The sequence below is a fragment of the Rhinoraja longicauda genome, unplaced genomic scaffold, assembly GCF_053455715.1.
Source record: "Rhinoraja longicauda isolate Sanriku21f unplaced genomic scaffold, sRhiLon1.1 Scf000116, whole genome shotgun sequence".
Lineage (NCBI taxonomy): Eukaryota > Metazoa > Chordata > Chondrichthyes > Rajiformes > Arhynchobatidae > Rhinoraja > Rhinoraja longicauda.
Window position 1 is genome coordinate 246129 of NW_027601334.1, and position 18038 is coordinate 264166.

An 18038-nucleotide genomic window follows, 5' to 3' on the forward strand; every position below is an offset into this window, starting at 1 on the left:
GTATCCAACAAATCATCCCCCAACATTTCCGTCACCTACAACGGGACCCAACTACTGACCACATCTTCCCATCCCTTACACTTTCTACGTTCCGCAGAGACCGTAACTCTCTGGTCCACTCGTCCCTTCCTCCCCAAACCATCCCATCACCGGGCACTTTCCTCTGCAACCGCCGGAGATGCAACCCCTGTCTCTTTATCTCCCACCTCAACTCCATCCAAGGACCTAAACAGTCTTTCTAGGTGAGATAGATGTTCGCCTGCACCTCCTCCAACCTCATCTATTGTATCCGCTGCTCTCGATGTCAAATTCTTTACATCGCCGAAACCAAACGCAGGCTCGGCGATCGTTTCGCTCAACACCTTCGCTCAGTCCGCCTTAACCAACCGGATCTCCAGGTGGCTGAGCATTTCAGCTCCCCCTTCCACTCCCAGTCTGACCTTTCTGCATTGGCCTCCTCCAGTGCCATAGTAAGGCCCACCGGAAATTTGCGGAACAGCACTTGATATTTCGCTTGGGCAGCTTGCAGCCCAGCGGTATGAACATTGACTTCTCCATCTTTAGATAGTTCCACTGTCCCCCTCTTCCAACCCCCTTCCCAGTTCTCCCTCTATCTTCCTGTCTCCACCTATATCCTTTCTTTGTCCCGCCCCCCTGACACCAGTTTGAAGAAGAATCTCGACCCGAAAAGTCACCCATTCCTTCTCTCCTGAGATGCTGCCTGACCTGCTGAGTTACACTAGCATTTTGTGAAACCAACACGTCCACTATTTCTAGAACCACCTCCCTGAGTACCCTGGGATGCAGACCATCAGGCCTCAGGGATTTATCAACCTTCAGTTGAAGTTACATAAGTCAATGTTCATACTGCTGGGGTATAAGCTGCCCAAGCGAAATATGGGTTGTTCCTCCAATTTGCGCTGGGCCTCACTCTGCCAATGGAGGAGGCCCAGGCCAGAAAGACCAGTGTGGGAATTGGGGGAGTTAAATGTTTTGCGACATATTATTGTTTTAACAAACCAAACTTATTGTTTCATCCTGGCTTCATACATATTTCGCGTCTGTCATTATAACTATTATTCGAGAAGATATCTTCTGCACATTTTAACTCGGTGGTATTCTCGGTCTGTTCAATATTACAACATGACTAATTTGCGTTTCTGATGAATTTCACCTAAATTCCTTCGTGTGCATTCTATGTGGGCTCGGATGGAAAGCCATAGCCTTTACGGCAACATACAATATCCAACCAATCGCTAAATATTGGAGCCTGCAATTGTGGTATTCCAAATTTTGAGTCTGTTCACAGCAGTAAAGACGTCTGAAATGTTTTTGAGCTCAGATACTGAAGCACGTACTTCCCCGCCCTATTCATCTGTCAGTCGCCTCTGTTTAGCGGATCAGCTTATTTTTATAGGCCTTCTTTGCAAATGTTTGCTATATTCTATTTATGTACTGTCTATTTTATGATATTTTAATTATTTCTGATCATCAAATCTGATCATGAGGGACATTTCGAAACAGTGAAAAGCTGTGGTTTCACCGTTGCTGAATGTATAACCCAACATTTATAAAGTAACAAGATTGTTCTTAGACGATTAATGTGCTGAGTTCACCATATACATCCTCGTCCATTGTTTTAACAGGACGTAACATGGAGTCAATAAAATCGTATTTTTATTTATTTGTTCCACGCCTTGTGTCCGCAGATATAGCTCAGATTAATATTACCTATGGTGAGTGGAACAATTTAATATATCGTGGGAGTTCTAACTCTCTAACCTATCTATGACGCCAAAATCATTTTCTCTGTGCTCCTAAGCCAAAGGAGTAAAATTCGGCCATTTGGCCCATCGAGTTTACTGCGCCATTCAATCACGGTTATCTACGTTTCCCTCCCAAGCCCGCTTACTTATCATCTTCCTATAACCCCTGACAACTTTACTATTCAAGAATATATCAATTGCCACCTTACAAATACCCAATCACGCCCTGCACAACCGTCCCTGTAAAGGAATTTCACATATTGTCCATCTTCCCCCTTTCTAAAGTTACATCTGAGCCTATTCGTACTGATCCCAGACTCTCTCAATGGTGGAAACATCCTCTCCAAATCCACACCATCCAGTTTTTTCACTATTCGCTATGTTTAAATGAGCCACGCCTCCAACCCCACCGCCACCCCTCCCCCCCCCCCCCCCCCACCACCACCCCACCCCCTCTCGCTCCCCACATCTATACTTCTATCAGTTCTCTTCTCAACTTTCGGTATTCCAGCGAAAAGAATCCTGGTCTGTCTAGCAGGTTGCAAATACACCCTAATCCAGGCATCATCTGCATAAACCCCATCTGCGTCCTGTTAAAAGCCTCCAAATTTTTTCTGCATTTTGGAGAACAGAATTGCTGGCAATGCACACTTGTGGCCTAAACAAAGTTCTATAAAGCTCCATCATGGCCTCCCGATCTGTAAACTTAATGTTCCTTGAACATTATACCATATACCTTCTTTACCATACTATCTACATTTTGTTTGCGACTTCCAGGCACTCATGGACTTCGATTCCAAGATTTGTCTTCACATCAATTTTGTTCAGGGTCTTGCCATTAATTGTATATGTTTTCCTTCTATTTGACTTCCCAAAGTGCAACAGCTCACACTTGCTCGGATTAAAATTCTTCGGCCGTTTTTACGACCGTTTCTGCAGCTGACCGATATATGGCTGTATGCTTTAACACTCGTCAGCACTGCTTGCGACCCCAAAAGGCTGAATATTGTTCTTCCACCGTCACCCCCCGTTTTCTATCAATACGCCTATTGTAAATGCATGCGAATATGGCACTATTAATTGCGCGTGCTATGCACATCTGGAGCACCCTACCATGGATGACTTAATCGCATGCCTTATTAGGATTCCCGAATATATCTAATGCCCCCTCCCCACCCCCTATCACCCACCCCCTCGCCGCCCTCAATCATCAGATTCGCCACCAAAAAGATGGATAAGGTACAACGTGCCGCATATTTGGTGTTCACCATACACAAAGCCCTGTGTTTCTTGGCATCAGTAATTTTAGTCGCAAAACTCCAGGGAATTTTTGACCATCGTTAACTGCCTTTGGGACACTGGCCAGCCGACCGTTAAATAACAGCCTTCTTACATGCGTCGATGTCCCAAGATAGTGCCTGATACTTCGGGAATTCATTGCTACATTTAAAGCTCCCATAACATCTACCTGACGCGATTGTATCTTTTCGTCACAGAGGAAAACATCGCAGAAAAAGACTTAGGTAAATATATGTTTCACTGCACGAACGAAGTCCTTCGAAAATAAATGAATAATTTATTTGTTACATATCTAGAAATAGTGAAAGGATTTCTAAAAATGACTCTTCCATTAAGGAAGATATTGTGGCGGTGCCCGGGGATTAGGCCACTCCCTGGGTCATCCCCCTCGGCACAGGTTGGACACGGCTGGGGAGGGGACTCGTGCTACGGGGTTTACCTGAAGGGGCTAGAGAGAGAACTCGTGCTGGAGACTGAAGAGAATGGATGTTCTGATGCTACATTAAAATTACTGTTAATACTTACCTGGCGTCTTGCCTGATTTCTATTGCGTCCAGACCCACTACATTGGTGACCCTCGACATTTCCTCGCAAGTCGCGAGGTACCAGAACGCTCCTCTAATCGCACTGCCCGGCCATGCCGGACCCCACCCCATGGACCCTGCCGACCGTGCTGCTCTCCATGCCGTGGCGTTGAAGCTGCCTCCCCTTTGGACCGACGACCCGGATTTCTGGTTTGACCACGCCGAGGCGCAAGTTGCACTGTACTTTTACGTACTTTTATGTTATCGGCGCCCTCGACCGGTCCATCGCGCGACGGGTCCGACCTTTCCTCCGCGCGCCCCCCTCCCCCCGGCGGGTAATAAGTATGAGGGCCTCAAGGCCTTTCTTCTGCGGAAGTTCAGCCTCAGCGAGGCCGAGCGGGCGATCCAGATCCTACGGATGACCGGTCTGGGTGACCGCCGCCCTTCGGTACTGCTGGGCGATATTCTGGCGCTGATGGGCGACCACGAGCCCTGCTTTTTATTTAAACATTCTTACCTGGAGCAGCTGCCGTCCGATCTCCGCCAGCAGCTCATCAACGACCCGTTCACCTACATGCAGGAGGTGGGCGAGCGCGCCGATGAACTCTGGATGGCCCGTCAGCTGGCCCTCGACGTGCTGGACGTAACTCCGATGAGCGAAGACGATGCCCAGGTCGGTGCTTCGATCGCCCGCGTTTCCACCGCTCCTCGACGTCGTTCGCAGCGGAACCCGACTGCAACGGTATACCGGCCGGCAGCACGTCTTTCCCGCGCAGCCTGCCGTCAGTTCCTCCGCACGCCACCGGAGGTCGCTGGTGGTCGGATCAGCCCGCACAGCCGCCCGTTTCCACCGGAGCTGGGGCCCTTCAGCCGGTCAATACTTGCCGCCCTGCTCGTTCCCGGGAAAAGGGGAAGCTCTCAGTGATTGCTTCGGCTGCCGGCCAGATTCATCGCATCTATGCACCGTCCATCAATTTCCAACACGTAACTCCGCACGGGGCACTGCCGCTTCCGGACAAGGTGGACGTGGTGCGCCAGTTTCCACGCCCAACCACCGTGAGGGGCCTCCAAGTGTTTGTTGGGATGGTGGCCTCTTCCCACCGATTTGTGCCGTCTGCGGCCCGGATCATGCGCCCGCTGTTGCACCTCATGGCGGGCAAGCGCAAGGAGGTCGAATGGTCTGACGATGCGATAATGGCGGTCCAACACGCCAAGGAACCCTGGCTACGGCCACGATGCACGTGCACCCAAGGGAGGATGCACCAACCAGCCTGACGGTCGACGCTTCGGATGTGGTGGTTGGGGCGGTGCTAGAACAGCAGATTGCTGGGTGTTTGAAGCCTCTCGCTTTCTTCAGCAGGCACCTCAGCGGCGCACAGCGGAACTGCAGTGCATTTGACCGCGAGGTCCTTGCCCTTCACCTTGCCGTACGCCACTTCCGCTACTTCCTTGAGGGGCGGACCTTCACCACGTACACTGACCACAAGCCCCTCACCTTTGCGTTCGCCAAGGTTTCCGACTCGTGGTCAGCTCGCCAGTAGCGGCAGTTAGCTTTTGTATCGGAGTACACTACCTCCATCAGTTTCATCGTGGGGCAAGGATAACAGAGTGGCCGACGCCTTATCTCGACCTGCGGTCCACGCCGTCCTGCAAGTGGCCGATTGCATCGACTACTCAGCCCTGGCGGCGGCCCATTTGACGGACAATGAGATGTCCGCCTATTGTACCGCCGTTTCGGAACTGCGGTTGGAGGACGTTCACTGTGCCACTGGGGGCGCAACTATGCTGTGCGATGTATCCACGGGGCAGCCATGTCCCATCGTTCCCGTTGCCTGGTTGCGCAGTGTGTTCGAGGTGCTCCACGGGCTGGCCCAACCTTCCATTCGGGCGACGATTCTCGTGGCTTCTCGTTTCGTGTGGCACGGGTTACGTAAACAGGTTGGGCATTGGGCGCACACCTGCGTCCCATGCCAAACTGCCAAAGTACAGCAGCTCAAGGAGTTCATCGGCCGTCGGCAGCGGTTCGGCCACATCCACGTGGACATCATGGGGCCGCGGCCGCCTTCTCGGGGCTTCAGCCACCCCCTGACCGTGGTCGACCGTTTCACGCGGTGTCCGGAAGCAGTTCCACTGCCGGACACTTCTGCCTCTACATGTGCCCGTGCTTTGGCGGCACGCTGGATGCCAGATTTGGAGTGCCGCTCGACATTACGTCCGACTGGGGGCCGCAATTCACCTCCGAACTGTGGTCGGCAATGGCTCACCTACTTGTGGTTAATGTGCACCATACCACGGCGTACCATCCGCAGGTGAACGGCCTGGTGGAGCGCTTCCAACGACAGCTCAAGGCTGCCCTGAATGCCTGGCTCCTTGACCCGGACTGGGTCGATGCGTTGCCGTGGGTTTTGCTGGGCGTCCGCACTGCGCCCAAAGAGGACCTGGCCACCTCCTCGGCTGAATTGGGGCAAGTGGCCGCTGACAGTGCCCGGTGTGTTTATTCCATCAGCCAGGGTCATGCGGAACAACCATCGGCTGCCCTGCAACGCCTTCGGGAGACGGTGGGCAAGCTGGCACCGGTGCCGACGTCTCGCCACGGTTCCGTTCGGCCGCATGTCCCTTCTGCTCTGCAGGACTGTCCGTTTGTTTTCCTGCGCCGGGATGCACACCGGACGCCCCTTCATCGTCCGTGTGAATGACCATTCAAGCTGCTCGAGCGTGGCTCTGCCACCTTCGTATTGGACATGGGGCGTCGCCCTGAGACGGTCTCTATTTCGCGTCTGAAGCCGGCGCACGTGGACATTAGCCATACGGTCCTATTGGCGCGGCATCGCCCTTGACCCTGGGGCCCTTACACCCAGCGTCCCCGCGGCTTTCTTCGCCTGGCAGTGTGGATCCGGTTCCTGCGACCGCCGTGGTGCGCACTCGGGCTGGTCGTCTCATACGTCCTCCTGTCCATTTCGTGCCTCCGGTTCTTGGGGCGGGGGGGTCCTGTGGCGGTACCCGGTGATTAGGCCACTCCCTGGCTCATCCCTCTCGGCACAGGTTGGACAGGGCTGGGGAGAGGACTAGTGTTACGGGGTTTGCCTGAAGTGGCTTGAGAGAAAACTCGTGCTGGAGACTGAAGAGAGTGGATGTTCTAATGCTACATTAAAATTATTGTTAATACTTACCTGGCGTCTTGCCTGATTTCTACTGCGTCCAGACCCACTACAATATAACCAGGATACTTATTTCTCCGAAGGCTATGATTGCATGGGAATCATTAAAGCAGAAAATAAGGAAGGTGCCACTTTTTCACGTGGAATGTATGTGAAAGTTGCCTAATTGATTTGCCATTCTATTGTTCGTTATTCGAAAAGGAAGTGTACCAAACTATGTATGAACTGCTGAATTCTGATCTGTTCCATTGATGTTTACTTCGATAGTTCTAGTGTGGTTGAAGGTGGGAAAATGAACCAGGTGACATCGTGTATTTAGATTACCAAAAACAAAAGTTGTGCTTCAAGAAAAAAAACATTACGGTATATGTCGTAGCGTTTGTTACTCCAGAATATTGGATAGAATCGCGAAATAGAAGACTACGATGAAAGGGAATACTTTCAACCTGAAATCTGTAATTATTCGGATTCCTCAACATTTTGCAATCCATTTTAATACTTTACATGGCATTTCCGTACAGTCTGCAGCTATGTTGATCCTTTGAAGATAGGTGGACCGACGTTACTCGACTGAAAATATAGACGTAACTCAAAGCAGTTGGCAAACTTTCGTCAGTATTCACTTTGCACGTTAGGTACATCGCCTGAGATGATCAGTCATAAACTATGTAGAATAACAGATAAGACATTAGAGATCTTATGCATTATAACGAATTACATTCTTATCAAATTGTTCCCCCTCTTTATTCCACAGATCTCGCTCGACATATAATGACATTTGGCAGTCTTGCAATGATGCACTGATCCTAGAATAAGTTCTGGATTAACTTCACAAACTCTCAAATTTTACTCCACTTCGCTTCGACCAACACATTTTAAAATAGTTAATTGTCGAGGAACAGCAAGATTCTTTGTGGAATTGCACCACTCGGACACAATGACCGTTGTAATTTATGAGTCTACGAACTGTCTGATCTTTCGAGATATTATTGGTTATAAAGGTCACGTGTTATGAAACACAATAAATATCGTTCCCTCGCAAATGCAGTCAAATGTTGTGAAAATCACTACATCAGGTAGTGCAAAAGAAAAAAAATAAACGTAATGCAGAATGAAATACGACAACTAGAGAGGAAATACAAGGAAACAAATAAATGGTTCTGCCCACGTAGATTGGAAAACAGAGGTCCCACCCATAGCATGCGAGACGTCCGCTCGTGTCCGATAACAGTGGAGAATAAAAAGCTTGTACGTGTTTTGCAGATATTGTACCTCCTTCCCCACTTGAAATGGATAAGAGAGAAAGGTGGTGGTATGAATGGTCCTTGATGATCGATAAATAGAACCATAGATTCACGGGTCGTACAGAAGGCAAATGCAACGGTCAATTACGAACAAAACATTCCATCTACACCAATTCCACTTCTCCGCGTTTAGACAATATCCATCTAATCCTTTCTAATCAATATACCTGTCCTAATATCTTTAAATTGTCGGTATATTACCTGCTTCAACTACCTATTCTGGCACGTCGTTCAATATACCCACAACCCCATGTGTAATAAGGTTCCCGTTCAGGCTCTCATAATTGCCTCTCACCTTAACCCTATCAACTCTGGTTCCTGATCCCACTACACTGGGTAAAACATTCTGTGCATCCACGATATATAATCCCCTCGTGATGTTGCACACATTTATAACATTATTGCTAAGCCTCTTGCGCTTTAATGTATGAGGTCCTCCTCTGCCCGGCGTCTACCAGCGGCTCAGGCTATCCTGGCAACATCAGCGTGTAGCTTTTCTGAACACTATTCATCTAACAATATAATTCCGATAGCAGGGTGACCAAAGCTTAACACAATACTCCAAAGACGGCCTAATCGACGTCATCTACAAAGTATCTTCCAACCGCTATACTTAATACTATGACTGTTGAAAATCAATGTGCCGAAAATCTTCTTGACCATCCGGTCTATTCGTAACACCACTCTGAGGGAACTATGCATGTTGCCTCCTGATTTCCTCTGCTTTCCAATAGTCCCCAGAACCGTGAAGTTCATTCCCTAGTTTGACTTTCGAGAATGCAGCATATCGCACTTATCCACAGTAAACACATTAGTCCATTCCCCAACTCACTTGCAACTGATCAAGATCCTGCTGTAATTTCTGATAACTGTCTTCACTTTCTACGATACCACTCACCTCAGGGTTACCTTCAAACGTCAAATCATGCCTTGAGCATTCTTATCAAAATCATTGATGGAACCGTGTAGGAAAGAAATGCAAATGCTGGTTTAAATCGAAGGTAGACACAACATGCTGGAGTAACTCAGCGGGACAGGCAACATTTGTGGTGAGGAGGAATGGGGACGTTTCGGGTCGATTCTGAAGAAGGGTCTCAATCTTTGTGGAATTCTCTGCCACAGAGGGCAGTGGAGGCCAAATCACTGGATGGATTTAAGAAAGAGTTAGATAGAGCATTCGGGGCTAGGAATACGGAGAGGAGGCAGGCACGGTTTATTGATTGGGGACGATCAGCTATGATCACAATTAATGGCCGTGCTGGCTCGAAGGGTCGAATGGCCTCCTCCTGCAACTATTTTCTATGTTTCTATGTTTCTATGTTTACAACCTGAAGTATCACCCATTCCTTCTCTCCAGAGTTGCTGCCTATCCCGCTGAGTTACGCAAGCATTTTGTGTCTACTCTCATTGATAGAGCACATTATCAGCAAAGGGACAGACACCGATTCCAAACGCACACATCTCTAGTCCAAGAAGCAACCTTCGCCCATTACGCTATGCTGTGTACTAAGACCCCACTTCTCCTTACAAGCTTTTCTAAATCCCAAGTGATCCAACCATCCAAAGCGTTCTACCCCGCGGAACTTTTTTACATGTTTTGCTGAACATATAAGCAACATTAATGCCTTGTCGCTCGTCAATCCCTTTGGTTATTCCCTGAAATTCACAGTCAGATTCATTGCACACGTCAAGTATCAAACAATGCTGACTATCCCTAAAGAAACCCAGACCATCCAAATGCATCTCGCCGACAGAATCCTCGCCAGTAACTGGTCCTAGACAGATGTTCGCTATCTTCCCAAGGCAACCCAAATTGCAATTCTGTGGATTGTAGAAGTTGCTTGTTGTGATATTGGGCTACGTTCAGCACACGACAACTTCTTGTGGTCTGAGACAGAAAAGTTATCATATCAATCTGCTATGCATTTAAATACGATGCTTTCTATTGTGCATCTAGAGACACTGTTCAGAGACATTCGCCACTTGCCGATTAATCCTGAACCTCATCTTTCACCTCAAAAGCCGCCGCATCAGTCGTGCCATCCCAAATATATCCGCAACATCTAAAGTGGTTCCAGCACCAGTCACATGTTCCCATTTCCACCACTTTAGACCGCTCTCTCTACAATTCCTTGATTCATTGATTCCTTCCCTTTCAAACAACCCCTTCCCAAGGTACTTCACATTGGAACTACAGGAGCTGTAACCCCTTATCCAATATCCTCTCCATTAACTCCATCAAGGCAACCCGGCGATCGTCCAGGTGGCACAGAGACACCTCCCCTATTCTGACCCACTCCTTCCGATGTTCCCAATATGGCCTCATGTATACCCGAGAGGTCAAGCGTAGAGTCGAGGTCAATTTTGCCGAACGTGTGCCCTCAGTCCGCCAAATCATATATTTTTCAACTACTTTAATGCCCATACCGACCTTTCTGACTTGGCCCTCCTCCATCGCCACAGTGATGGCACATGCAAACTCAAGGAACAAACCTCATAATCCACTTGGAAATGAATTATCCAATCTTAGGTAACTACTACTGCCGCTTTCTTTCCCGGGGAAAAAAGTAAACGATAGAGAATAGTACCAATTTCCGACATTGGCTGTTGAAATTCCTTAACCTGTACACCAGTGGTGAAGGGGTGAAGAAGCCAGCACTCGCTGTGAGTTTTGACTGGTGGAGCACTGGGAGAACCTCTCTGGATCGTGATAACAGCATTACCGCATTTGCTGATATGACACTAACAACATGATATAGTATATTTCAAAATGACACTAACAACATGAAACAGTAGTATACTGTTACAAATAGTATATTGTAATTGGCAAATAACTAGCTTCAATGCGGTGGAGGTGTTGTGGTCAGAGAAATGTTGAAAGAAAATTGGCAACTACATCATGAACCGAGTGGCGATGAAGGAAGTTGAATGCTAGCTTAGCTCAAGTACAATTTTTATGTTGCCAGAGTATGTGCTGGAATACGCCTTCTCGCTGAATAATAAACGACGGACGATAATGGATAGATTAATGAATATTGTATAACACGTAAGCAATCGAAGTAGGAGCCAGGCAGCACGTCAGAAACAATCGCGGAGCCTGCAAAATAGATTATCTGTTATTATTGTCTAAATAATTAGGGATAGGAATTAGGTAGACGGAGAATAATAACAACAGGTAATCTTAGAAACATCCTCTATTGCTGTCCGGATGGGAAAATGCGAGCAAGAAGAATTCCGTGACCACTCACTGAGCATGAGAATATTCCAGGCATGGTGCACAAGAGACCGCCTTATCCTTAAAGTTGAAAAGAGTATTGCTGTAACTATGGAAGTGAACACATTGGTCAACTCATTCGAAACGAAGGAAAGGGTCGCAATTGAAAATGCAAAAATATATGATTGAACTAAATGACAACTGGTATTTTCTGAAGGCATGCGGCGATGTTCAGACCGGGATTTTACGAACACGTCAGAAAGGGTCGTCAGAACGTTCCTGGGAGAATCATAACACCAAACATTGGAACATTCATAGCTATTAGTTTACAGATGGATGCACAAACAGGATAAGCAAGTAATGATCTTTCAACCTAACAGCGGCATTTGGAATGATATTTGAATTAAAACATTCAAGGAAATAAACAAATGAATGGGTCTTGATTATATGTTCAGTGCAGATGACAGCGGTATGGAGACGGACAGAAGACCTAGCGATACATATCTGCAAAATTCAAGGACGCCAGCACGCACAACACTGGCGAAAATGCTAGCTGAATGAATATTCTCACCGAGACCTGCCTCCATCTAAAATATTTTAATAAATTAAGTATATTGTCCCCGGACAGTACATGTTAAAACTCATTTTATTCCAGAACTCGAAAATGTGAGAGAAACGCTGAACGATGCAGGTGAGTGTTGATTTACAGTGTCTGAAACATTGATGTAATGTTATTGATCAGCTATTTTGAAGCAATGTGGAAAGTAGATCTGATCAGTTACCGATTAAATTATTAAGCAGATGAACCTTTACAACTACTATTAAAATGAATGACTATATAGATAATAGTAAACGAAATCAATATTACATTGACGTGATATAATTGGATCAGTTAACGAAAATGTTTTGTTCCCAATAGAGGCCACGGTAATTTCGGTATAATGACGTCTTGTGTATCATCTTGAAATTTCTTCGAAACTGATTTGGTACAATAAGTATGGTTTTATCCAATTATGTGCAACACGATGAGAAAGATTGTCGTGTTGCTTTTACAAACAGTGAGAGTACTGAGCATTTCGAAAGAGATGTACTCGCATCTTATTCAGAATCCTATTTCACAGCTGGAATCGAGTCAGTAGTATAATAAAAGCATAAGTCCGTTTACAAGCGAATATAATCCTTTTCTACCTGCTGAGACACCAAAGATAAATGTACCACTAAGAACCATTTTGATTGATGGGTCTCGCTGTATGCACAACGCGTTAGTGGAGCTGCAAGTCGATAGATATAATCAACATATCAAGATATTAGAAAGTGGTTGACTAAAGTCAGCCAATCGCATGAGAGTAAAAACATGACAGGTTAGGCGAACCTGCAAATTGTACAACGTCACAAATTGGAAAGATTTAAGTTTTACTTCATTCTCAAAAAAAACAGTTCGATATTTTACACCGCCATGATTTTTGCTTGCAGATTCTCAATAAGGGTGCGCATAAACGATATATGTTACAGGTCGACCCTGATATGTTGAATATCAGTGTCTATGATAAGACTTCCCTGCTTTTCAGATTCCTGGGTGTCTTGGTCAGAACTATTCGCTTCGTCATGAACGGATCAATGCGTGATTATGGGGCGTATAAAGTGCGAAGAGCATGTTGATGAGGGTATAAGAAAAATATTTCCTTTGTTTAAATTAGAAAGAAAGGAATTACCAACAGAGTAAATTTTAAATATGTCATATTCTCTATGTTATTATTATTATTATTATTATTAGCAGTAGTATTATTAGAGGTAATAGTAGTGTTGCTATTAATATAATAATAATAATAATTATTATTATTATTATATGTACTATATGTGGCACCACAATTTAACAGCCAGCCAAACTCCGTCCAATAAATGCATAAGAGTCAGGGATCATCTTTGTTGTGCCTTTTAATAAGATGCCGTTGTAGGTACATTCATGAATCAAGAGTGAAACTGTAGAATAACACAACAAAATACATAAGCGATTCAATAGTGTTAGAACAAGTGTAATGACAAGGTGGTTATGGCTTGCTGCTACATACTACATGAATTTTAAATAACACAAAAATGTCTGAATTATTACTAGAAATGTATATTAAATTACAATAATGCACTTTAAATACAACATCGTTTTCAAAACTGCCTACTTTCTATTTCAACCCATTTCGGCTCCACACCATCCAGGCATATGTAACATTTCAGCAATTACAGCATAAATCTAACAAAGTTGCCAAAAGCGTTCTCCTCACAAATATCACCAAATACAACTAGAATATAGGGTTACATAACACAGAAACTTGCAGATGATGTTTTCATAAGCTTAAAGGAAAGGATGGCAGCGGATAAGATGCAAGTCTGCTTCTTGGACTGCCTGCGGAGAAAATGGCTGCTTTTTGGTCACGCTTTGTGGTCACAAGAGACCTACTTCCTGATCAAACAAATCACCACTAGGAGGCGCTAAAAAAACCTGCTAAAAGAACTCAAAAGCCTGGGGCAGGACATTATTATTATTATTATTATTATTATTATTATTATTATTATTATTATTATTATTATTATTATTATTATTATTATTATTATTATTATTATTATTATTATTATTATTATTATTATTATTATTATTATTATTATTATTATTATTATTATTATTATTATTATTATTATTATTATTATTATTATTATTATTATTATTATTATTATTATTATTATTATTATTATTATTATTATTATTATTATTATTATTATTATTATTATTATTATTATTATTATTATTATTACCCTCAATAATAATATTATTATTCGTCATAGCTCCTCTTTTTTGCTTAAATTATATTCATCATAGACTTCCGCCTTCAATGCTATAAACATATCGAAACTTATCACCCACGTCTGCACCGAGGAATCATTTCTCCGATCCGGTATTCGTCCTCTACTCTCGCAAATGTGCGCCCATAACAGGCTCATACTCCATGTATATACTTGCGAATTATACCACTATAGTCGGTCGCACAATGACCAGAGATTGAGTAAGAAATTTATTTTTTGATCAGGCCACCAAGCTCTCTTTCAATATCAGTAACATGAATTACCTAGTTGTCGACTTCAGGATGCATGGTGAAGATTGTGGCCCAATCGGCGTCAATGGTGCTGGTGAAAATAGTTGAGTGCTGCAACTAGGTGATAATATTGGCAATAATCAGTTGTGGCCGAACCTTATTTAAGCGACAGCCATGGAGAGCCACCATCGCCTTACTTCCTCAGTAGACTAAGGAAATTCATCTGTCTTTAAAGAATCTTGAAAATGCCTACACAACGATGCACCGATGAAATTGTGCTACGCAGCTTGGTTTGCGAACAGCTCTGCACAAATTGCAGAGGGTTTTTGATGTAGCCCAGTGTGTTGTACGGTTTATGCTCACCGCCAATGACTCAATTTACATTTCATGATGCGTCGGAAAGCTTCGGAAGAACAGACAACCTAAGCAAATACGTGATCCATCCCGGTTTTTAACTCGTCAATCCAAACACCCACCCCCCCAATTCTGTCGGGAAAATAATAGAAAGCTCGCATCAGCAGACTGTCGAATGCCATTTTTTCGTCTGTTTTAAGAGTTGATGAACGATTCCATTCATTTGCTACCGTGCTGGCCTATTCATCCCCACCCCTTTTCGCAAGTCGAATTTGTGCAGGGAAATCATGCGTTGCAAAGCTGAGAACTATATTATGCACACTGTATTTTCGCCTTTCTTCTTGCTATTGGACTTGAGACTGGCTTGTTCGCATGTGTGTATAACATTATCTGAGTTGAATGGGTAGCACGCAAAACAAAGTTTTTAACTGCACCTAGGTGCCTGTAACAAAACCATAAACCTAAAATCTCTACATAAACCATAGGTACACCCTATTGGTCGAGAAAAACATGGAGATACATTAGCGCAGAAACAGGCCATTCGTCCCACCGAGTTCACGTCGACCATCGATCACCCTTGCACAAATTATATGGCATCTTTATTTCGCATCCTACACAATAAGTGCAATAGAGAGAAGACAATTAAGGAACAAACCTGCACGTTGCTGGAATAGAGGAGGAAACGGGAGCACCCGGAGAAAACCCATGAGGTCACAGGGAGAACGTTAAAACGCAACACAGACAGCACCCGTAGTCAGGATCGGACCCGGGCACGTGGCGCTGTGAGTCTCCAGCTCTATAATTATGTCATTATGCCGTAATATTGTTGCGTCGTCGTCAATCAGCTGAATGAAAGCACGATAGATATAATGAAAGATTAAATAATCGACAATCTCCAGTCCCCTGTCAATATCTCAACCGCAGATTCTTCCTCTGCTAAATCTCAAGGTCGATGCGTGATTAAAATCTTCTCACTGCCAGACAGGTTTCGTGCCATAAACACATTTTACAGTTATATATCCCGTCAATCATGCGCCAAGTTGCAAATATATAAATTACTGTTTATTTTTAATAGATATTTTATCATATGAATTGATCAACAGGGAGAAAATTGACCAGAAAGGAAAAGGGTAAGTAAGACTGCATGTGACACTTAACTTTCAGTGTGGGGTTTCCACTTTCGTTTACTGTAATGTGTACCGATGCACAGTGTAAAGTTTTTTTTCTGTGGTGTCCAGTCGGCGGAAAGACTGTACATGATGACAATTAAGCCAGCAACATTGTACTGATACAGAATAAATAAAATAACGTACCAATCAAAGCTCTGGAATTGCGTGAAGGGAAAGATAACAACGCTAAAGTAATATGCTCAATTCAGTGCTCCAAACATTTCCATTATCATTCATAATAACTTTCAGTAATTTACCTGACACCGCCAGGAGCACAATTCCGTATGTATCTAATACTGAAGGCTTAGTTTGATAGTTAAAGTAAACAATCTGTAGCTGTGAGCGAATTCGTCCCCACAGATAAATATCGAAAGTTAATTCTGTAATTGAACACATCCGATATATCCAATTGAATATTGAAAAAAATCGAATTTGATTTTAAAAGTTCAGTATTCCTTCTGTAGTTGCAGATTAGGTGTCGGGTGCCAGGAAGCCTACTGTTGATAAATTAGGCTTTGCAATACCTACAGAGTCCAGAAGCAATATTTAAAACAGACTGACGAAGAAAAGCACACAGCACGAAGCCAGAAATGTTAACAACATCTTGCTCTATGGTCACAAGGAACTTTTTGCGCTTTTGCATGAAGCCACATCCTTCTGCGCACTTCCTGCGCTCGGCCGCGGGACTTTTCATCGCTGGTGCGGCTCGGCCGCTGGACTTAACATCGCCCGGTGCGGCTTGGCCGCGGGACTTAGCTGCGCATGGCTCGGCCGCGGGGCCTAACATCGCCCGGCGCGGCTCGGCCGCGGGACTTTTCATCGCTGGTGCGGCTCGGCCGCTGGACTTAACATCGCCCGGTGCGGCTTGGCCGCGGGGCCTAACATCGCCCAGCTCGGCCGCGAGACGTTTCAGCGACCGGTGCGACTCGGCCGCGGGCCATCCCCTTGCGGGGACTGTGCGGGTCGGTCAGGGACGAGCTGTCTGTCCGTGGGCGTGGGGAAGAGAGTGGAAGTTTTGTTGCCTCCATCACAGTGAGGGGGGTGTTTTGAGTCACTGTGATGGATGTTTGGGTTGGGGTCATGTGTCTTGTGTTCTTTTTCTTTTTTGTGTGACTGCTATGTAGTTTCGTTCGGTACCTTGGTACCGAATGACAAATAAAGCTCTGTTGAACTGTTGAACTGTTGAACTGTTGAACTGTTGAACTACTGCTCGGAACTTGGTCTGAATTATATTTTGGAACCAACGGTTACACAAGACTACCGCCGCCTTCGTCTGCGAGAAAATACGATACAGAAGTAGTTAACAGGTTTCCAACAAAAGCAAGCAAATTCAGTGTGAATGGATTGACCTGAAAACTTTCGCTAGGTATCGCAGATAGAATGCATTTCATGTACCTAAGTCATAAAGTCGTGTAGAATAAACACGCCCTTCGACTCAGCCTGCCCATACAGACCAATGCGCCCCATCTACAATCGTCCCACCTGCCCGTGTTTCGCCCATATCCGCCTAAAGTATTCCTATATTTGTACTTGTCCAAATATTTGTAAATATTATAATGGTTTCCGCCATTACGACCCGAGAAACCATCCAATGTGTCATTAGGAAGCCACTCGGATTTCCTTTAAATACTTCCGTCACACTTTGAACTTATGTCGACTTGTTCTTGATTGCCCTACTCTTGATGAAATACACTGTGCGTCTGCACTATCTATTCCACACCTGATTTCACATACCTCGAAAAGATCACCGCTCATCCTCCTTCGTTCCAGTGCATACGGTTCTAGCCTGCCCATTCTCTCGCTATCGATCAGGCCCTTGAGTCCTGGCAAGATCATTGTGAATACTCTCTGCACTGTTTCAATTTTAACAACATCGCATCGGAGCAGTAACCAAAGCTAAACAGAAAGGTCAATCTGTGTCATCGCCATGTCTTGTGCAGCTGCTGTATAATACGCACACTTCTCTACTGAATACCCTGACTGATAAACGCCAATGTGCCGAAAACCTATGTGTCCACTTTCTCTACGTGTGACACCATTTTCCACAACAATGTGCTTGCACTTCTAGATCCCTCTACTTTGCAAAATACTTCCCAACTGTAGCACCTCATATTTATCATATCAACGATTACTCTGCACAATTATGCAACTGATCGACCCTGCCATG